Below are 22170 nucleotides of genomic sequence, written 5' to 3' on the forward strand. Positions count from 1 at the left end.
ATGGGCAGTGAGAGGCAGCTGGGCAGGCGGAAGGCAGCCATGCTGTGGGACGGGGACTTTCCTGCCTGTCTGAAGCGAGTTCCTCACCTACTGCACTGGGTGCTTTCCCCATCCTGCTTGGCTCCAGCATCGCAGCCCGTCTGCCGGACACCCTCCAGCCCTGAACACGCACGGGAAGACTGTGCCGGGGAAGCGGGCACGGGGCTGGACAGGCGGCAGAGCTCCTTCTGCTCTCTCCTGCCGCTAGACCCTCTCTGCAGCCCTCCCTGCTCTCCTTTATTAGATGCTGAATTGTTACCAGTGAACGAATTTCTAAGGGGATACATGGACTTCATCGTGGCTTTTCTCAGCAGTGCAGAAAAGGTAACCGCAGCCGTTTCAAAGGCAGCTGTGCTGGCATCTACTGACAGGGGCTCTGCAGCGGGGCTGCTGGAGGGTGCCGGCTGGGCAGAGCTGCTTCTCCCAGGTCTTCACATGGCACCGCACCCCGATGCTGCGGTGCCGCTGGGCGTGTGTTCCCCGTCTCACAGTCCCTGTTTGTCTCTCTGCTCCCTGGCTCCCAGGAGGAAAGCCAGAAGATTGGATTTCTTATGGGCATCCGTGGCCTGTGTGACACCAGCAGGCGCCGCCTCTCGCCAAGGGGCCTAGATGTCTTCTGCCAGAGATACAAGCTGGCAGAGAATATCAAGGTGAGGGGATACCCAGCGGCTCTGGGGAAGGGATCGAGGCCCCCTGGCACCGGCACCCTGTGAGGACAAGGCTCGGGCAGGGCCGGCGGCTGGTGGCACTGGGTGCTGGCAGCTGCCAGGTCCCATCCCGGCTGTGCTCTGCAGGTGCTGCTGGAAGAGGAGCCCAGGGACCAACTGCGCACCTCACTGCGGCAGATCGCCATGCGTGCCATTGCCGAATTGAGGTACCTGCCCATCCGTACTGGGGACCCCTGCACGAGGTTTTGAGGCACTGCTCCCAGCACCTGTGTGCAACTGGCTGCTCTCTCTCTTTGCAGCTCAGTGGACAGGGTGCTGGAGGGCAAGGAGACAAGCCTCCTCCAAGCTTGCTTCTCCAGTGTCTTCTTGCTTCCACCAGAAGCGGAGGACATGGACCGTTACCTCTACTTAGAAGTAAGTGCTGCATGAGCTACAGGAGCGCCCAGTTTCTCTGTCTGCTCCCTGCTACCCCGTGCTGCAATATGACCAGAGATCCAAGGCAGGGCACGTTCTCAGCTCTGCTGTCCCACCCTCAGCCCTTCGTCCCCTGCCTATGGGCCTGGCCACATCGAGTTTTGCAGGCTGCTCTGCCCGTAGCAGGTTATTTGCCCCTGAGTCGCTCCCAGGCATGGCGAAGCAGCGCAGGAGTCGTCCCTTGGTGCTGGGAGTACACATCAGCCTCCTGGGAGTGAGACGGATGGCAGGAAACACGGCAACAACTCGTTGTCTTCTTGCAGACCATGCGGGCCATGGACAACATGCTGGAGGCGTTGTTTCTCAACTCTCGTGCCTCCAGAGTCAGCGAGCTGCTGCAGAATATCTTCCAGGTCTGGCGTGTGCAAAGTTGGGGCTTCACAAAGGCTGTTCCTCACCCTGGGGGGACGGGGTGTCCATTCTGGAGTGGACAGTCCCACTCTGTGCCATACACAGAGCGCATTGCCGGGAGGGTGCCCACCTGCCCAGGGAAGCAGGGGCTGCCCGCCAGGCTTTTCCGCAGCACAGTAGCCGCAGAGGGTGGCATCTACCTTCCTGCCTGGCCACAGGGCTGGCCCAGGGCATTTGTCCCAAGCCTGCCAGGGACCCCAGGGCAGGAATCCCACTACAGGCTTTGCTCGAGACTAGAGGAAGCCTTAATGGAGTGGGCGAGTCCAGCCCAGGAGTTGAACGGTGCTACTTCTGCTAGAGTGGGTGGCTGCTCCCAGGGCTCACCAGCAGCTTCTCTCTTCCCAGATGCTCTTGAGTTTCAGCAGCTCTAAGAGAGCACACGTGCGGCAGAGGGCCCTGGGGAGGATTGAGGAGCTGTGCTTTGTGTTGGCGGAGAATCCCACACTGGAGGTAAGGAGCCAAGCACTCTCCGGCCTGGCTGTCTCCCCACCCCTGCACCCCAGAGCAGCCTGCAGCTCTCCCCACACGGGGCTGCTGCCCAACCAGCTGCTTTGGGAGCTGTGGCCAGCACAGCCCTGCAAAGCCCTGACTGCCCCCGGAGCCAGCCCTGGACACACGCTTGGGTTCGGGCCTTTGGCACCAGCTGCCTACCCTCAACCCTTCTGCTGTTCTGCCTCCCTTGCCCAGGCCCAGCGCCTCTCTCAGAGATGCACAGACGGCAACGTCCACTCTGAAGAAATCGAGATCCCGGTGCTGGGACAGCTGCTGGGGCATCTCCTCCTTTTCCAGCATTCCTGGGAAGGCACAAGAACTCTAGCTCGAGATGCTGTTCGGCACCTCGCTGTATTCTTGGCTGGACAAAACAGTAAGAGAAGTTGTGTTGGGCTTCATCCCTCTACACACAGACATCTCGCCATGGGTCTGCTTCTCTTCCTCACCTCCTTTGTCCCTCCCAGCTGCTTCCCATAGCATCCCAGCTGTCATTTTGCTGCAGCAGCTGAGTGCTCTCCTGTAGTCCAGCATCTGTTCTCTGCTGTTCTCCTTCCTCCCTCCTCTCAGGGTTTTGAACCCCACTGTTTTGTGGTTCCCAGAGCCAAAGCTACTGCTGATTGCCATGTCCCAAAGCCATGTCTTCCCTGCCAGTGAAGAGCAGATCTATCTCTGCGTCCTCCCGGCTAGCGCTTCCAGTGCTTGTAGCAAGAAGCTATTCCTGACGCCCTCCAGAATTCTACTTGACCACTTATGCCCTGCCATCTTGAGGGCAGATCTCAAAGTGGTTTGGGAAGTTTGCCGGCAAAGCTGCTTTGTCTTACTGAGTTTTCTGTGTTTCCCCACTGTTCAGGCAGGAGGAATCAAGCACAACCCCTCTTGGAAGATCCTGACAGCTCCTCTCAGGATTCGCTAAAACTTGACGTCATGGTAAAGAGCTTTTGCTGGCGCTCTTGTTGGTGGCATCAGCAGGGGACTTGTGTGAGCAAAGGCCTCCACAATCAGCGGGGCTGACATGGCCTCCTTGTCCCTGCTGAGAGGGTTCGTGCTGTCCCCGCGCAGGGACGACACGAGGGCTGCGCTCCAGTGTCCCAGCAGCAGCGCCAGTCCTCCTGGTCACCAGCAAGCCCTGCTTGGCGTCAGGGCCAGCACCCTGTGCCCATGAGCCCAACCCCTTCTCCCTCACCCCGAGGCCTCTCTTCTCATCCTCCCCAGCAGTCACTGCCGCCCCTGCTGCCAGCTTTGCTGCGGGCACTGCCGCCAGCACTGCCGGGCGTCTCTGCCCGGCTGCTGGCACTGCCCGGCTAAGCAGCAGCATCAGGGTACTTGGTGAGACATGGCTTCACTTCCTCCCTTCCTCCCTTCCTTCCTTTCTGCCTTCCTGCCTTCCTGCCTGCCTGCCTGCCTGCCTGCCTGCCTTCCTTCCTTCCTTCCTTCCTTCCTTCCTTCCTTCCTCCCATAGTCCTGTGCGAGTTACCTCAGAAGTTCTGAGAGGACAGACATCGTCCTTGCCTTCATCGAGGCGATGAGAGACACCAGCATCTTTGACAAGATGGGGGCAGCAGACTTGCTGGACATGGTCATGGAATTCCCTGACTTCTGGCTGGCGGATGTAAGTGGCCTGGCGCTGGATTGCCCAGCCCTTCAGACAAGTCAGGCCTTGTTCCTCTCTCCATCCCTCCCTGCCACCCCCTGGTGTCTCAGGAACCTGAAGCCACCTGAAGGCGGCAGAGAGGGATGGAAAGGGCAGCTGAGGAAATGGCTGCATTCCAGTGGCAGCACCATCCTCACCTGTGTTCCCTCCAGCTGCCAAAGATCATGAGGTGCATCCACGGAAACCTGGAGAGCATCAGCACGGCACCAGCGCGGCAGAGCGTGGAGTCCCTGCTTCTCCTCATGGCTGACAGGAGACCTGGGAAGGTGCTCACGACGCTGCTGAGGATCGCTCCACCAGGAGACAGGTACCGGCCCCAAAAGCCATGAGGCCTCGTTCCCTGTGGGGAGAAAGGCCCAGAGACGCTCTGGCTGCCAGAACCAAGGAATCCTGCAGGACAGCCCCGAGGAGCAGGACCCTCCATCCCACCACGATTTCCAGCCCTGGGGGTCAGCCAGGCCCGCAGCAGCCAAAGCTGAGCAAGCCAGCCCAGAGCCCCCCACCACGCTCCTGCCAGCCCCACGGGAGCACCAGCTCAGCCCTCTGCTGCTGCCCAGGGCATCCCAACCGTCCTGCAGCGCTGAGCCCGGCCATGCTGCTGTGGCCGAGGCTGCCCTGCTGACAGAGCGCTCTGGCTTGCAGAACTGTCATGGCCATGTGGGAGGTGATGGTCTCCACACCCCGGCCTCTGAAGAAGATCTTAAAGAAGTTGCGCAGAAGACTCCTGGTGACAGACTCCCGGTTTCCCAAAGGCCTCATCAGTGGGTCAGAAAGACATGACATGGTGAGCAGGCTGGCGTCAAGGGGAGCCGTGTTGGCAGCTGGGGCTGGGGCAGTGCGTGAGGCGCTGGCTTGGCCTTGGGTGGGAGTCAGGCAGTGAGCGAGTGCTCCAAATAGCCTCCCTGCCTTGCTGGGGCCTGATGGCTGCCTGGGGAGCTTTTCAGGCACGGAGGCTCTCCAAGCCATCTGCCCCTTGGGGCCTGTGGGAAAAGGGGACGGCTGAGCAGGGCACAGGGAGTCTTTGTTTTTCTTCCCTCCCTGCCCTAGCCCTGCTCTTCTGCATCCCTATTGGTGTGCCCATGGCCACCACCTGCCAGGACGCTGCCGCAGAGATTCCTGTGCTACCACCTGCCAGGAAGCCAGACAGGAGACTGGTGCTCAGCGAGCAGCTTTTTTGCCAGGGTGGTCTTCGACTCTTTCATGAAAACGAAACTGTTTTTCATACAGGCGAGAAGAATACAGTTCCTCCTGCCACAAGTCGTGGGGTTGCTTGACTATGGCAACACAGAAATCAAGAGGAAGGTCCTGGCGTTCTTCCGCAGCACGATGGGTCACCTGAAGAGGGACGAGACCAGCTCCATCACTGAGCAGCTGGTGGAAAAGCTCCTGCCCCTCTTTGACGATGTAAGGCTGATGCAGGAGACTGAGCCCTGTGGAGACTCAGCCCAGCCCCGTGGGCAGCACTGGGAGCAGGGTGTGCTCCCCTGGGCTCTCATGGGATGGCTTCTGGGCTTTGCAGCCCAGCACAGCTCCCTGCTGCACAATCTGACCCTGCAGCATCTCCCCTCACGTCAGCCCCGATACTGCCTCTGCTCACTGTGGGCAGAGAGCTGCTGGATTTGAAGACCAGCTTTCCTCCTTCCTCCTAGGAGTCCAGCCAGCTGCGAGAGCTCTCCATCTGCCTCTTTAGAGAGTGGGTGCAGTCAGTGGTGGGGCGTGACAAGAAGAGGATGAAGAGCTACGTGCGCCGCGCACTGCTCCCCCTCTTCTTTCATCTGAGCGACCAGAGCGACAGCGTGGCCAAGGTACGGCTTTCCACGCTGAGCACTGAGGCAGAGGAGGGCGTGCTGACACCACACGTGTGGCCTGAGCACCAGGGGACAGGGCTGCTGGCAGCCTCCTCCAGCGCAGCCCACAGAAAGGGTCCCTGCAGACCCAGCGCGAGCGGCAATAGAGAAGCTGCCACGGCCATTTCCACCACCTGCCCTACCTGGTCCCGCAGGGCTTGGCAGCAACCCGTGGCCACCCAGGCCTGAACAGGCATGTCCCTACGGGCTCCTCAGCTGTCCCTGCAGGTGCTGGGGCTCGAGCTTCAAACCTCAGAACCTGTTCCCCAAGGCTGTGCCCAGGAGAGCCCCAGATGTTTGGGCCAGGACATGTCTCTGCTCCCAAAGGGCAGGATCATCCCAGGAACAAAGCCCGGAGGAGGGGGACACCAGGTCTCCATCCCCAGGCCATGGTGCCATCTCCCAGCTTCTGCTGTTCTGCAGGCCGCCAGGGAAGCCCTCCTTGCTGCAGCAGAGCTGCTCGAGTGGAAACAGCTCAAACGCCTGACACAGACACAGCAGACATGGCGGATTGGAGAGTGCTTGGTGAGGAAAACCTCCAAGGCCCAGGGCCCAGGCCGGATGAGGGCTGCCTCACATGTCTGGGCGGTGGGCTCTGCAGATGTGCCTCGCCTGCCCTGCTGCAGCCCCAAGCTGCATCCTTGTTGCCTGTCCTCAAGAACAGAGCCCCCAAGGGTTCTTCCCTCTGCCCCGCACCCAGCAGGAGGGAGGGCTCTCAGCCCCCCTGGAACCCCTCTGACTGTGTCTCTCTCTCAGCCTCAGCCCCACAGGGCTCCTGGCTGGGAGGCGGGATTTGCCGGGAGCGGGGGGAAGGGGAATGGGGGTTCCTGGGCGGAGGGACTGGTCCGGCCAGCTCGGGGTGGGGGGCAGACAGTGACATGCTCATCCCCTTGTGCTCTCTCCAGCTGGAGCAGGACAGGAGCAGAGCTCAAGAATACTTGAGTCAGAGCCTGCTGTACCTGAAGGATGCTCAGGCCAGCTTGCGAGAGGCGGCTGTGAGGTTCACTGGTGAGTCACAGCCCCCGGGGTCCCTCTTTCAGCAGCCTGGCCCCAGTCCCCGCCGCTGCCCTGGCACAAGGAGCAGCCCTGTGGCTGCCAGAGCCCTGGCTGCCCCGTGCAGGGCCTTGGCCTCCTCTCCCAGCCCTGCCCACACAGGTGGGCTTGGTGGCCGCCTTGCTCGGTCCCACCATCTCAGCTACTGGTCTCCTCTGGGGTCAGCTCTGATGAGGGGGAGGGAGCAGGGCTCTGACCGAACTCTGTGCCCAGGGCTCGCTGCGCGGCCCCTGAGGGACCGAAGGGAGGAGGAGAAGCTGGCTGAGATCTGCAGCGGTGAGTAGGGAGCGTGGTCGGGAGGGGATGCCTGGGGTTCTCTGCAGACGTGGGAGGTCATCTGGGCTCTGCTTCTTTCTGTTGCAGCCCTTCGACCCTTGGAGGAGGACAGTGAACCCTCCATCTGCTCCCTGGCATCTCAGACCATCCTCATCCTGAGAAATCCAAGGGAGCAGCCAAGATGGCGACGGACCCTGCGAGGCCTGTGCTGCTGGCGCCGCTAATTTAGGTGGAGGAGCAGCTCTCCTTGGGAAAAACGGCTGGATTTTAATAAAGAGCCTTTCTTGAAGTTGGGTTTAAAGTCTGCCTTTTCCAAGGACCCCAGAACCTCTCTGATTGCTCTGGCACTTTTGATAGCGCAGCCCAGCATCACGGGCAAGGGTGACGTAGCAGACAGGAACACTTGCAGGGAGGCATCTCAGCCCTGTGGTGTGTCACTCCCGACGTGAAGTGACAATCCCCTCTCTTCCCGGCTGGCAATGCTGTGCTGGATGCACCCAGGACATGGGGCCGTCCTGGCTGCCAGAGACACTGTTGGCTCATGTTCAACTTGACGTTGACCAGAACCCCCAGGTCCCTCTCCGCAGAGCTGCTCTCCAGCATCTCATCCCCCAGTCTGTCTGTACAGCCAGGGTTGCCATATCCCAGGTGCAAAATCCAGCACTTGCTCTTGCTGAACTTCATGCGGCTGATGATTGCCCAGTTCTCCAATTTGTGCAGATCCCCCTGCAGGGCCTCTCTGCCCTCAAGAGTGTCAACAGCTCCCCCAAATTTGGTGTCATCAGCAAACTTGCTAAGCAATCCTACAAGTCCTGAGTCTAAGTCATTTATGAAGACATTGAAGAGTGCTGGCCCTAAGACAGAGCCCTGCGGAACCCGCTGGTGACTGGTCACCATTTCTGATTTAATTGAATGCCTCGAGTAATTGTCATTATTCCGAGTTACCGCACAACTTATTCGAAAGTTAACTCTGCCCTCACCCCACCGAGTCAGTCGGGACGAGAGGGAGAGCCTGTTTGGAAGTTTTCACAGTTTGGGGACAGAGGCCAGCTGGGGGCTGGGGCCCCCGGGGCTGGGGGCTGTTTCTGTTCCAAGCCCTTGGCCTGGTGCTCACAGCTGGGAAAGGACTTTCCAAAATCCTGCTGGGAGGAGCCAGATGTGGCCACTCCCAGCACAGCCTCAGGGTCTGCTGCCAACCTGCCCTCAAACCATCTCTTCCCAGCTGGAGTCACTGCCAGTGTTGCTGCTCTCCTTCGGGCAGCGTGGTGCTCACCAAGCACAGCCAGAGCTGTTCCTGTGCCAGGAGGAGACTTCACACAGAGCCTTGGCTGATGGTGACAGTTCCCACCAGCCGTGCAGCTCTGGAAGGTCCAGATGCCACAGAGGGGACACCGACTGGTACTCACTTCAATTGTAGGAACAGGGTTTAGCAGCAGAAGGGAGGCAGGACAAGAGGGTCCGTGAGGTCAGAAAGCACATCAGTCCTGGCAACAGCAGAGGGAGAAGAGAAAGAATGCAGTGACCTGGCTGGGACAACACTCCTGAGGTAACATCTGCCACACGAACACAGAGACAGACAGAGGCCTTGGTGGGTTCTGGAGCAGGTGGGAAAGGTGCCTGTGAGGCAGGAGAGCACGGGCAGATGGGGGACAGAGGTGGAGACAGAGCCAAGAGCCGGTGTTGGCAGTGAGGACATCCTGCTGTGCAGGTGCTGCTGAGGTCACAGCCCCCAGAGCAGGTGACAGACATGAACGGGCCACTGGCTCCTGCTGGTCCCCGGTGGAGCAGAAATCCCCCTGCAGCCTCTGGAGCTCCACGCAGGAGCAGTGTCGCCACCACGACGGTCCTTTCTCCACCCCTTGTTCCACCCCATGGATGTCAGGCTCAGGTCCCACACGATCCAATACGTCCTCACCAACCAGCGATCCCCTTCCCGCCCGTTGATGCCACACAGACACAGTTGCCCTCAGTCCATGGCCCGTCCCTGTGAAACGTCCATAAAATGTCACAACTCCCCGTTGAGCTCGTGGAGCCCGGGACTTTGGGCTCCGTTTGTTTCGTGGCCACTCCGGACAGCAGAGGTGTCTGTTCCGTGGGGTCACGGGCACCAAACCCAGCTCGGGTGGGAACCAAGAGGGTCCCCTCGTGTTCAGGGCCCAAGGTGCCATCTGTAGCATCTGCCCGTCCTTCTGCGTGCCCAGAGCGTCCTTCTCGGGGCCCAAATCCTCACGTTTAGGGTCCCAACGTGTCTTTTATCACTCCCGGCCTTTGTTCAGGGCCCACGGTTTCAGTTTTAGGTGGAGCTCGTTGCCTGGCAACAACCAGCCAGAAGTTGGTGGGGAGTCAGTGGACCCAGGACAGCCAATGACATTTGAGGAGGCGGGGCAAGTCATGTGATTGATATGTAAGCAGCCAATCAAGCTTGGAGGCCTGCAGGAAAGGTGGCAAGATTTGACCAAGCTGGGCAGCGTTCAGGGGCGGGCTGTGCTGGCTGCGCCAATCGCGCCTGGCAGGAGAGTGGCACACGGGGGATTGATAAGCATCTTGACCAATCGTTTGATGGGAGTAGCCAGGAGGAAATCCCAGCCAGCCAATCAGAGAAAAGAGCGCCTCAGGGCAGGGTGGGCCCCAAACCAAGGCAGAGTGACAGCCCAGGCAGCCAATCCCAGGCAGGATCACCTCAGAGCTGGAGACTGACGGCCCTCGCGACCAATGGTGGCGAAGAGTGATGTGAGCAGGAGGCGGCCTCGCGGACGGCCAGGCCAAGCTCTGACGTGGCGCCTGTCAGGCCTGCCCCGAGCTCGAGCAGCCCCGGCCCAGCCCCGGGGCCCCTTCCTCTCTGCCACCCTCCCCGTCCCTCTCCTCCCCCCGGCCACCCCCATGTTCCAGGCCCCGCGTCTCCGTGGCACCACCCGCTCGCACAGTCGGTATCCCGGGCCGTGCCGCTGGAACGCAGCCATGGGCCATCCGGCTTCTCGCCGCCACCGCCGACCATGTCCGACTGGTGTGGCCCCTGCTGTCCCCTGGGCCACAGCCCCCGCCGTGGGGCAGAGGCCCCACCAGACCCAGCACCCGCCATCCTGACAGGGGCTGAAGAGGCCCCAGCGTCTAAGAAGCCTCATCTCTGCTCTGCCTCGTGGATGGTGGGAAATGCCCCGTGGTGCTGATAGAGGGAACTAACCACATAGCAAGTGTCTAGCTTAGAGCTTTGTGCAGCCTATGATATTAGAAACAAGGCCTTATTGAAGACAGAAAACTCTGCAAAGATAAGAAGTTTTGCAGCATCCAGCAGCATCCTTGAGTGGACGAGATAACAAGAGTTAACGTACCTTCTTTATAACCTGGCAGGTTGTAAAGTTTTATAGCCTCACAGGCTGTCAAGTTTTTTCCACATGTCAGCACAACGGAAGCAGAGCTGCTGGCAGCGCAGAGCCCAACCCATCTGGGCTGCTGAATCCGGGCAAGATATTGCTACCCGGCGGAAGAACCTGCCTGTGAGAGTGCGCCGCTCGGAAGCTCATGTGCCCGAGAGTCGGTCCACTGAAGAACCCGATCCCAACAACCAGCTGGGGGATCGAGCTGCCCAGATCAAAGTGGCTGAGGTAGATTTGGACTGACAAGATGAAGGTCAATTATTTATGGCCCATTGGGCCCATGATGCCTCAGGCCATCAAGGAAGGGATGCAACATATAGATGGGCTCGTGATCGAGGGCTGGACTCGACCATGGACGCAGTTGCACAGGTTATTCACCATTGTGAAACATGCGCTACGATCGAGCAAGCCAAGTGGTCGGAGCCTGTGTGGTATGGGGGGCGATGACTCAAGTGTAAATATGGGGAAGCCTGGCAAATTGACTATATCACATTGCCACAAACCCGCCACGGCAAGAGCTCTGTGCTTACAATGGTGGAAGCCACCACTGCATGGCTGGAAACATACGCCATACCCCACGGCACTGCCCAGAACACTGTCCTGGGCCTTGAAAAGCAAGTCCTGTGGCAACACAGCAGCCCAGAGAGAACCGAGCCAGACAACAGGACTCCTTTCTGGAACATCCTCGTAGACACCTGGCCCAAGGAGCATGGCATTGAGTGGGTCTGTTGCATCCCCTGTCATACACCAGCCTTCGGGAAAACTGAGCTGTGCAACGGACTGTTAAAGACTGTGCTCAGAGCAACGGGTGGTGGAACTTTTAGAAACTGGGATTCAAATTTAGCCAAGGCCACCCCAAGAGCACCCGGGTGCCCAGGCCTGAGCTGGCCCTGAGCCTCCCAAGGGGACACCCTGACCTCCCTCCCCAGGCGCAGGGTCACAGTGGGGCCCTTTGTGACCTCACATTGTGACACCCACTGCCCTGCGTGTGCTCAGCGCAGCTGCGGGCCCCAGCCCGCACTGTCCAGCAGGACAGCGACGCGACAGGGTGTGAGCACGGAGCTGGCGAGAGCCCCGAGCATAGCCCACGTCTTTCACAGATTCATAGAATTGTTTTGGTTGGAAGCGACGCTTAAGATCATTAAGTCCAACCACAACCTAACTCTAGCTGCCGCTGGTAGACTCCCTGCTGCCCCTGGCAGACTTGCAGCAAGGAGCTCCTGAGCGCAGCCCACATCTTTGCCCAGCAAGGAGCACACAAGTGCAGCCCACATCTTTCCCAGCTGCCTCTGGCAGACCCAGAGTGCTGAGGCATTTCACCAGAGCTTCCACCTTCCCCCAAATGGCGGAGAGACCCCCCAGCCGCCCCAGGATGGCTCAGCTGAAAAGACCCCCCAGCCGCCCCAGGCTGGCCTGGCAGGAGGAGGATGGGGCTCCCCAGGAGGTCAGACCTCCACCGCAGCCCAACCAGGTGGATGTGGTCCAGCCACTGAAAATCGGTGAGTGAGAGGCCCTGATTGTCTGGGCACGGTGGGGACCAGCAATCGCTCCCTGCTCGATGCCAGGATCATGTTTCCCCACACGCTGGCAGGGAGGTTCCCACGGGTGGTGGGCATGATGCTGCCTGAAGGCCAGGGCTGCACCGAGCTGGGAGCCGGCTCCAGCACAACCTCTGTGGGCAGAGGGGACCCAGCTCCTGCTCCATGGCATGGGCAGTGAGAGGCAGCTGGGCAGGCGGAAGGCAGCCATGCTGTGGGACGGGGACTTTCCTGCCTGTCTGAAGCGAGTTCCTCACCTGCTGCACTGGGTGCTTTCCCCATCCTGCTTGGCTCCAGCATCGCAGCCCGTCTGCCGGACACCCTCCAGCCCTGAACACGCACGGGAAGACTGTGCCGGGGAAGCGGGCACGGGGCTGGACAGGCGGCAGAGCTCCTTCTGCTCTCTCCTGCCGCTAGACCCTCTCTGCAGCCCTCCCTGCTCTCCTTTATTAGATGCTGAATTGTTACCAGTGAACGAATTTCTAAGGGGATACATGGACTTCATCGTGGCTTTTCTCAGCAGTGCAGAAAAGGTAACCGCAGCCGTTTCAAAGGCAGCTGTGCTGGCATCTGCTGACAGGGGCTCTGCAGCGGGGCTGCTGGAGGGTGCCGGCTGGGCAGAGCTGCTTCTCCCAGGTCTTCACATGGCACCGCACCCCGATGCTGCGGTGCCGCTGGGCGTGTGTTCCCCGTCTCACAGTCCCTGTTTGTCTCTCTGCTCCCTGGCTCCCAGGAGGAAAGCCAGAAGATTGGATTTCTTATGGGCATCCGTGGCCTGTGTGACACCAGCAGGCGCCGCCTCTCGCCAAGGGGCCTAGATGTCTTCTGCCAGAGATACAAGCTGGCAGAGAATATCAAGGTGAGGGGATACCCAGCGGCTCTGGGGAAGGGATCGAGGCCCCCTGGCACCGGCACCCTGTGAGGACAAGGCTCGGGCAGGGCCGGCGGCTGGTGGCACTGGGTGCTGGCAGCTGCCAGGTCCCATCCCGGCTGTGCTCTGCAGGTGCTGCTGGAAGAGGAGCCCAGGGACCAACTGCGCACCTCACTGCGGCAGATCGCCATGCGTGCCATTGCCGAATTGAGGTACCTGCCCATCCGTACTGGGGACCCCTGCACGAGGTTTTGAGGCACTGCTCCCAGCACCTGTGTGCAACTGGCTGCTCTCTCTCTTTGCAGCTCAGTGGACAGGGTGCTGGAGGGCAAGGAGACAAGCCTCCTCCAAGCTTGCTTCTCCAGTGTCTTCTTGCTTCCACCAGAAGCGGAGGACATGGACCGTTACCTCTACTTAGAAGTAAGTGCTGCATGAGCTACAGGAGCGCCCAGTTTCTCTGTCTGCTCCCTGCTACCCCGTGCTGCGATATGACCAGAGATCCAAGGCAGGGCACGTTCTCAGCTCTGCTGTCCCACCCTCAGCCCTTCGTCCCCTGCCTATGGGCCTGGCCACATCGAGTTTTGCAGGCTGCTCTGCCCGTAGCAGGTTATTTGCCCCTGAGTCGCTCCCAGGCATGGCGAAGCAGCGCAGGAGTCGTCCCTTGGTGCTGGGAGTACACATCAGTCTCCTGGGAGTGAGACGGATGGCAGGAAACACGGCAACAACTCGTTGTCTTCTTGCAGACCATGCGGGCCATGGACAACATGCTGGAGGCGTTGTTTCTCAACTCTCGTGCCTCCAGAGTCAGCGAGCTGCTGCAGAATATCTTCCAGGTCTGGCGTGTGCAAAGTTGGGGCTTCACAAGGGCTGTTCCTCACCCTGGGGGGACGGGGTGTCCATTCTGGAGTGGACAGTCCCACTCTGTGCCATACACAGAGCGCATTGCCGGGAGGGTGCCCACCTGCCCAGGGAAGCAGGGGCTGCCCGCCAGGCTCTTCCGCAGCACAGTAGCCGCAGAGGGTGGCATCTACCTTCCTGCCTGGCCACAGGGCTGGCCCAGGGCATTTGTCCCAAGCCTGCCAGGGACTCCAGGGCAGGAATCCCACTACAGGCTTTGCTCGAGACTAGAGGAAGCCTTAATGGAGTGGGCGAGTCCAGCCCAGGAGTTGAACGGTGCTACTTCTGCTAGAGTGGGTGGCTGCTCCCAGGGCTCACCAGCAGCTTCTCTCTTCCCAGATGCTCTTGAGTTTCAGCAGCTCTAAGAGAGCACACGTGCGGCAGAGGGCCCTGGGGAGGATTGAGGAGCTGTGCTTTGTGTTGGCGGAGAATCCCACACTGGAGGTAAGGAGCCAAGCACTCTCCGGCCTGGCTGTCTCCCCACCCCTGCACCCCAGAGCAGCCTGCAGCTCTCCCCACACAGGGCTGCTGCCCAACCAGCTGCTTTGGGAGCTGTGGCCAGCACAGCCCTGCAAAGCCCTGACTGCCCCCGGAGCCAGCCCTGGACACACGCTTGGGTTCGGGCCTTTGGCACCAGCTGCCTACCCTCAACCCTTCTGCTGTTCTGCCTCCCTTGCCCAGGCCCAGCGCCTCTCTCAGAGATGCACAGACGGCAACGTCCACTCTGAAGAAATCGAGATCCCGGTGCTGGGACAGCTGCTGGGGCATCTCCTCCTTTTCCAGCATTCCTGGGAAGGCACAAGAACTCTAGCTCGAGATGCTCTTCGGCACCTCGCTGTATTCTTGGCTGGACAAAACAGTAAGAGAAGTTGTGTTGGGCTTCATCCCTCTACACACAGACATCTCGCCATGGGTCTGCTTCTCTTCCTCACCTCCTTTGTCCCTCCCAGCTGCTTCCCATAGCATCCCAGCTGTCATTTTGCTGCAGCAGCTGAGTGCTCTCCTGTAGTCCAGCATCTGTTCTCTGCTGTTCTCCTTCCTCCCTCCTCTCAGGGTTTTGAACCCCACTGTTTTGTGGTTCCCAGAGCCAAAGCTACTGCTGATTGCCATGTCCCAAAGCCATGTCTTCCCTGCCAGTGAAGAGCAGATCTATCTCTGCGTCCTCCCGGCTAGCGCTTCCAGTGCTTGTAGCAAGAAGCTATTCCTGACGCCCTCCAGAATTCTACTTGACCACTTATGCCCTGCCATCTTGAGGGCAGATCTCAAAGTGGTTTGGGAAGTTTGCCGGCAAAGCTGCTTTGTCTTACTGAGTTTTCTGTGTTTCCCCACTGTTCAGGCAGGAGGAATCAAGCACAACCCCTCTTGGAAGATCCTGACAGCTCCTCTCAGGATTCGCTAAAACTTGACGTCATGGTAAAGAGCTTTTGCTGGCGCTCTTGTTGGTGGCATCAGCAGGGGACTTGTGTGAGCAAAGGCCTCCACAATCAGCGGGGCTGACATGGCCTCCTTGTCCCTGCTGAGAGGGTTCGTGCTGTCCCCGCGCAGGGACGACACGAGGGCTGCGCTCCAGTGTCCCAGCAGCAGCGCCAGTCCTCCTGGTCACCAGCAAGCCCTGCTTGGCGTCAGGGCCAGCACCCTGTGCCCATGAGCCCAACCCCTTCTCCCTCACCCCGAGGCCTCTCTTCTCATCCTCCCCAGCAGTCACTGCCGCCCCTGCTGCCAGCTTTGCTGCGGGCACTGCCGCCAGCACTGCCGGGCGTCTCTGCCCGGCTGCTGGCACTGCCCGGCTAAGCAGCAGCATCAGGGTACTTGGTGAGACATGGCTTCACTTCCTCCCTTCCTCCCTTCCTTCCTTTCTGCCTTCCTGCCTTCCTGCCTGCCTGCCTGCCTGCCTGCCTTCCTTCCTTCCTTCCTTCCTTCCTTCCTTCCTTCCTCCCATAGTCCTGTGCGAGTTACCTCAGAAGTTCTGAGAGGACAGACATCGTCCTTGCCTTCATCGAGGCGATGAGAGACACCAGCATCTTTGACAAGATGGGGGCAGCAGACTTGCTGGACATGGTCATGGAATTCCCTGACTTCTGGCTGGCGGATGTAAGTGGCCTGGCGCTGGATTGCCCAGCCCTTCAGACAAGTCAGGCCTTGTTCCTCTCTCCATCCCTCCCTGCCACCCCCTGGTGTCTCAGGAACCTGAAGCCACCTGAAGGCGGCAGAGAGGGATGGAAAGGGCAGCTGAGGAAATGGCTGCATTCCAGTGGCAGCACCATCCTCACCTGTGTTCCCTCCAGCTGCCAAAGATCATGAGGTGCATCCACGGAAACCTGGAGAGCATCAGCACGGCACCAGCGCGGCAGAGCGTGGAGTCCCTGCTTCTCCTCATGGCTGACAGGAGACCTGGGAAGGTGCTCACGACGCTGCTGAGGATCGCTCCACCAGGAGACAGGTACCGGCCCCAAAAGCCATGAGGCCTCGTTCCCTGTGGGGAGAAAGGCCCAGAGACGCTCTGGCTGCCAGAACCAAGGAATCCTGCAGGACAGCCCCGAGGAGCAGGACCCTCCATCCCACCACGATTTCCAGCCCTGGGGGTCAGCCAGGCCCGCAGCAGCCAAAGCTGAGCAAGCCAGCCCAGAGCCCCCCACCACGCTCCTGCCAGCCCCACGGGAGCACCAGCTCAGCCCTCTGCTGCTGCCCAGGGCATCCCAACCGTCCTGCAGCGCTGAGCCCGGCCATGCTGCTGTGGCCGAGGCTGCCCTGCTGACAGAGCGCTCTGGCTTGCAGAACTGTCATGGCCATGTGGGAGGTGATGGTCTCCATACCCCGGCCTCTGAAGAAGATCTTAAAGAAGTTGCGCAGAAGACTCCTGGTGACAGACTCCCGGTTTCCCAAAGGCCTCATCAGTGGGTCAGAAAGACATGACATGGTGAGCAGGCTGGCGTCAAGGGGAGCCGTGTTGGCAGCTGGGGCTGGGGCAGTGCGTGAGGCGCTGGCTTGGCCTTGGGTGGGAGTCAGGCAGTGAGCGAGTGCTCCAAATAGCCTCCCTGCCTTGCTGGGGCCTGATGGCTGCCTGGGGAGCTTTTCAGGCACGGAGGCTCTCCAAGCCATCTGCCCCTTGGGGCCTGTGGGAAAAGGGGACGGCTGAGCAGGGCACAGGGAGTCTTTGTTTTTCTTCCCTCCCTGCCCTAGCCCTGCTCTTCTGCATCCCTATTGGTGTGCCCATGGCCACCACCTGCCAGGACGCTGCCGCAGAGATTCCTGTGCTACCACCTGCCAGGAAGCCAGACAGGAGACTGGTGCTCAGCGAGCAGCTTTTTTGCCAGGGTGGTCTTCGACTCTTTCATGAAAACGAAACTGTTTTTCATACAGGCGAGAAGAATACAGTTCCTCCTGCCACAAGTCGTGGGGTTGCTTGACTATGGCAACACAGAAATCAAGAGGAAGGTCCTGGCGTTCTTCCGCAGCACGATGGGTCACCTGAAGAGGGACGAGACCAGCTCCATCACTGAGCAGCTGGTGGAAAAGCTCCTGCCCCTCTTTGACGATGTAAGGCTGATGCAGGAGACTGAGCCCTGTGGAGACTCAGCCCAGCCCCGTGGGCAGCACTGGGAGCAGGGTGTGCTCCCCTGGGCTCTCGTGGGATGGCTTCTGGGCTTTGCAGCCCAGCACAGCTCCCTGCTGCACAATCTGACCCTGCAGCATCTCCCCTCACGTCAGCCCCGATACTGCCTCTGCTCACTGTGGGCAGAGAGCTGCTGGATTTGAAGACCAGCTTTCCTCCTTCCTCCTAGGAGTCCAGCCAGCTGCGAGAGCTCTCCATCTGCCTCTTTAGAGAGTGGGTGCAGTCAGTGGTGGGGCGTGACAAGAAGAGGATGAAGAGCTACGTGCGCCGCGCACTGCTCCCCCTCTTCTTTCATCTGAGCGACCAGAGCGACAGCGTGGCCAAGGTACGGCTTTCCACGCTGAGCACTGAGGCAGAGGAGGGCGTGCTGACACCACACGTGTGGCCTGAGCACCAGGGGACAGGGCTGCTGGCAGCCTCCTCCAGCGCAGCCCACAGAAAGGGTCCCTGCAGACCCAGCGCGAGCGGCAATAGAGAAGCTGCCACGGCCATTTCCACCACCTGCCCTACCTGGTCCCGCAGGGCTTGGCAGCAACCCGTGGCCACCCAGGCCTGAACAGGCATGTCCCTACGGGCTCCTCAGCTGTCCCTGCAGGTGCTGGGGCTCGAGCTTCAAACCTCAGAACCTGTTCCCCAAGGCTGTGCCCAGGAGAGCCCCAGATGTTTGGGCCAGGACATGTCTCTGCTCCCAAAGGGCAGGATCATCCCAGGAACAAAGCCCGGAGGAGGGGGACACCGGGTCTCCATCCCCAGGCCATGGTGCCATCTCCCAGCTTCTGCTGTTCTGCAGGCCGCCAGGGAAGCCCTCCTTGCTGCAGCAGAGCTGCTCGAGTGGAAACAGCTCAAACGCCTGACACAGACACAGCAGACATGGCGGATTGGAGAGTGCTTGGTGAGGAAAACCTCCAAGGCCCAGGGCCCAGGCCGGATGAGGGCTGCCTCACACGTCTGGGCGGTGGGCTCTGCAGATGTGCCTCGCCTGCCCTGCTGCAGCCCCAAGCTGCATCCTTGTTGCCTGTCCTCAAGAACAGAGCCCCCAAGGGTTCTTCCCTCTGCCCCGCACCCAGCAGGAGGGAGGGCTCTCAGCCCCCCTGGAACCCCTCTGACTGTGTCTCTCTCTCAGCCTCAGCCCCACAGGGCTCCTGGCTGGGAGGCGGGATTTGCCGGGAGCGTGGGGAAGGGGAATGGGGGTTCCTGGGCGGAGGGACTGGTCCGGCCAGCTCAGGGTGGGGGGCAGACAGTGACATGCTCATCCCCTTGTGCTCTCTCCAGCTGGAGCAGGACAGGAGCAGAGCTCAAGAATACTTGAGTCAGAGCCTGCTGTACCTGAAGGATGCTCAGGCCAGCTTGCGAGAGGCGGCTGTGAGGTTCACTGGTGAGTCACAGCCCCTGGGGTCCCTCTTTCAGCAGCCTGGCCCCAGTCCCCGCCGCTGCCCTGGCACAAGGAGCAGCCCTGTGGCTGCCAGAGCCCTGGCTGCCCCGTGCAGGGCCTTGGCCTCCTCTCCCAGCCCTGCCCACACAGGTGGGCTTGGTGGCCGCCTTGCTCGGTCCCACCATCTCAGCTACTGGTCTCCTCTGGGGTCAGCTCTGATGAGGGGGAGGGAGCAGGGCTCTGACTGAACTCTGTGCCCAGGGCTCGCTGCGCGGCCCCTGAGGGACCGAAGGGAGGAGGAGAAGCTGGCTGAGATCTGCAGCGGTGAGTAGGGAGCGTGGTCGGGAGGGGATGCCTGGGGTTCTCTGCAGACGTGGGAGGTCATCTGGGCTCTGCTTCTTTCTGTTGCAGCCCTTCGACCCTTGGAGGAGGACAGTGAACCCTCCATCTGCTCCCTGGCATCTCAGACCATCCTCATCCTGAGAAATCCAAGGGAGCAGCCAAGATGGCGACGGACCCTGCGAGGCCTGTGCTGCTGGCGCCGCTAATTTAGGTGGAGGAGCAGCTCTCCTTGGGAAAAACGGCTGGATTTTAATAAAGAGCCTTTCTTGAGGTTGGGTTTAAAGTCTGCCTTTTCCAAGGACCCCAGAACCTCTCTGATTGCTCTGGCACTTTTGATAGCGCAGCCCAGCATCACGGGCAAGGGTGACGTAGCAGACAGGAACACTTGCAGGGAGGCATCTCAGCCCTGTGGTGTGTCACTCCCGACGTGAAGTGACAATCCCCTCTCTTCCCGGCTGGCAATGCTGTGCTGGATGCACCCAGGACATGGGGCCGTCCTGGCTGCCAGAGACACTGTTGGCTCATGTTCAACTTGACGTTGACCAGAACCCCCAGGTCCCTCTCCGCAGAGCTGCTCTCCAGCATCTCATCCCCCAGTCTGTCTGTACAGCCAGGGTTGCCATATCCCAGGTGCAAAATCCAGCACTTGCTCTTGCTGAACTTCATGCGGCTGATGATTGCCCAGTTCTCCAATTTGTGCAGATCCCCCTGCAGGGCCTCTCTGCCCTCAAGAGTGTCAACAGCTCCCCCAAATTTGGTGTCATCAGCAAACTTGCTAAGCAATCCTACAAGTCCTGAGTCTAAGTCATTTATGAAGACATTGAAGAGTGCTGGCCCTAAGACAGAGCCCTGCGGAACCCGCTGGTGACTGGTCACCATTTCTGATTTAATTGAATGCCTCGAGTAATTGTCATTATTCCGAGTTACCGCACAACTTATTCGAAAGTTAACTCTGCCCTCACCCCACCGAGTCAGTCGGGACGAGAGGGAGAGCCTGTTTGGAAGTTTTCAGTTTGGGGACAGAGGCCAGCTGGGGGCTGGGGCCCCCGGGGCTGGGGGCTGTTTCTGTTCCATGCCCTTGGCCTGGTGCTCACAGCTGGGAAAGGACTTTCCAAAATCCTGCTGGGAGGAGCCAGATGTGGCCACTCCCAGCACAGCCTCAGGGTCTGCTGCCAACCTGCCCTCAAACCATCTCTTCCCAGCTGGAGTCACTGCCAGTGTTGCTGCTCTCCTTCGGGCAGCGTGGTGCTCACCAAGCACAGCCAGAGCTGTTCCTGTGCCAGGAGGAGACTTCACACAGAGCCTTGGCTGATGGTGACAGTTCCCACCAGCCGTGCAGCTCTGGAAGGTCCAGATGCCACAGAGGGGACACCGACTGGTACTCACTTCAATTGTAGGAACAGGGTTTAGCAGCAGAAGGGAGGCAGGACAAGAGGGTCCGTGAGGTCAGAAAGCACATCAGTCCTGGCAACAGCAGAGGGAGAAGAGAAAGAATGCAGTGACCTGGCTGGGACAACACTCCTGAGGTAACATCTGCCACACGAACACAGAGACAGACAGAGGCCTTGGTGGGTTCTGGAGCAGGTGGGAAAGGTGCCTGTGAGGCAGGAGAGCACGGGCAGATGGGGGACAGAGGTGGAGACAGAGCCAAGAGCCGGTGTTGGCAGTGAGGACATCCTGCTGTGCAGGTGCTGCTGAGGTCACAGCCCCCAGAGCAGGTGACAGACATGAACGGGCCACTGGCTCCTGCTGGTCCCCGGTGGAGCAGAAATCCCCCTGCAGCCTCTGGAGCTCCACGCAGGAGCAGTGTCGCCACCACGACGGTCCTTTCTCCACCCCTTGTTCCACCCCATGGATGTCAGGCTCAGGTCCCACACGATCCAATACGTCCTCACCAACCAGCGCTCCCCTTCCCGCCCGTTGATGCCACACAGACACAGTTGCCCTCAGTCCATGGCCCGTCCCTGTGAAACGTCCATAAAATGTCACAACTCCCCGTTGAGCTCGTGGAGCCCGGGACTTTGGGCTCCGTTTGTTTCGTGGCCACTCCGGACAGCAGAGGTGTCTGTTCCGTGGGGTCACGGGCACCAAACCCAGCTCGGGTGGGAACCAAGAGGGTCCCCTCGTGTTCAGGGCCCAAGGTGCCATCTGTAGCATCTGCCCGTCCTTCTGCGTGCCCAGAGCGTCCTTCTCGGGGCCCAAATCCTCACGTTTAGGGTCCCAACGTGTCTTTTATCACTCCCGGCCTTTGTTCAGGGCCCACAGTTTCAGTTTTAGGTGGAGCTCGTTGCCTGGCAACAACCAGCCAGAAGTTGGTGGGGAGTCAGTGGACCCAGGACAGCCAATGACATTTGAGGAGGCAGGGCAAGTCATGTGATTGATATGTAAGCAGCCAATCAAGCTTGGAGGCCTGCAGGAAAGGTGGCAAGATTTGACCAAGCTGGGCAGCGTTCAGGGGCGGGCTGTGCTGGCTGCGCCAATCGCGCCTGGCAGGAGAGTGGCACACGGGGGATTGATAAGCATCTTGACCAATCATTTGATGGGAGTAGCCAGGAGGAAATCCCAGCCAGCCAATCAGAGAAAAGAGCGCCTCAGGGCAGGGTGGGCCCCAAACCAAGGCAGAGTGACAGCCCAGGCAGCCAATCCCAGGCAGGATCACCTCAGAGCTGGAGACTGACGGCCCTCGCGACCAATGGTGGCGAAGAGTGATGTGAGCAGGAGGCGGCCTCGCGGACGGCCAGGCCAAGCTCTGACGTGGCGCCTGTCAGGCCTGCCCCGAGCTCGAGCTGCCCCGGCCCAGCCCCGGGGCCCCTTCCTCTCTGCCACCCTCCCCGTCCCTCTCCTCCCCCCGGCCACCCCCATGTTCCAGGCCCCGCGTCTCCGTGGCACCACCCGCTCGCACAGTCGGTATCCCGGGCCGTGCCGCTGGAACGCAGCCATGGGCCATCCGGCTTCTCGCCGCCACCGCCGACCGTGTCCGACCGGTGTGGCCCCTGCTGTCCCCTGGGCCACAGCCCCCGCCGTGGGGCAGAGGCCCCACCAGACCCAGCACCCGCCATCCTGACAGGGGCTGAAGAGGCCCCAGCGTCTAAGAAGCCTCATCTCTGCTCTGCCTCGTGGATGGTGGGAAATGCCCCGTGGTGCTGATAGAGGGAACTAACCACATAGCAAGTGTCTAGCTTAGAGCGTTGTGCAGCCTATGATATTAGAAACAAGGCCTTATTGAAGACAGAAAACTCTGCAAAGATAAGA

This window comes from Caloenas nicobarica, chromosome 11, assembly GCF_036013445.1.
Source record: "Caloenas nicobarica isolate bCalNic1 chromosome 11, bCalNic1.hap1, whole genome shotgun sequence".
Classification (NCBI taxonomy): domain Eukaryota; kingdom Metazoa; phylum Chordata; class Aves; order Columbiformes; family Columbidae; genus Caloenas; species Caloenas nicobarica.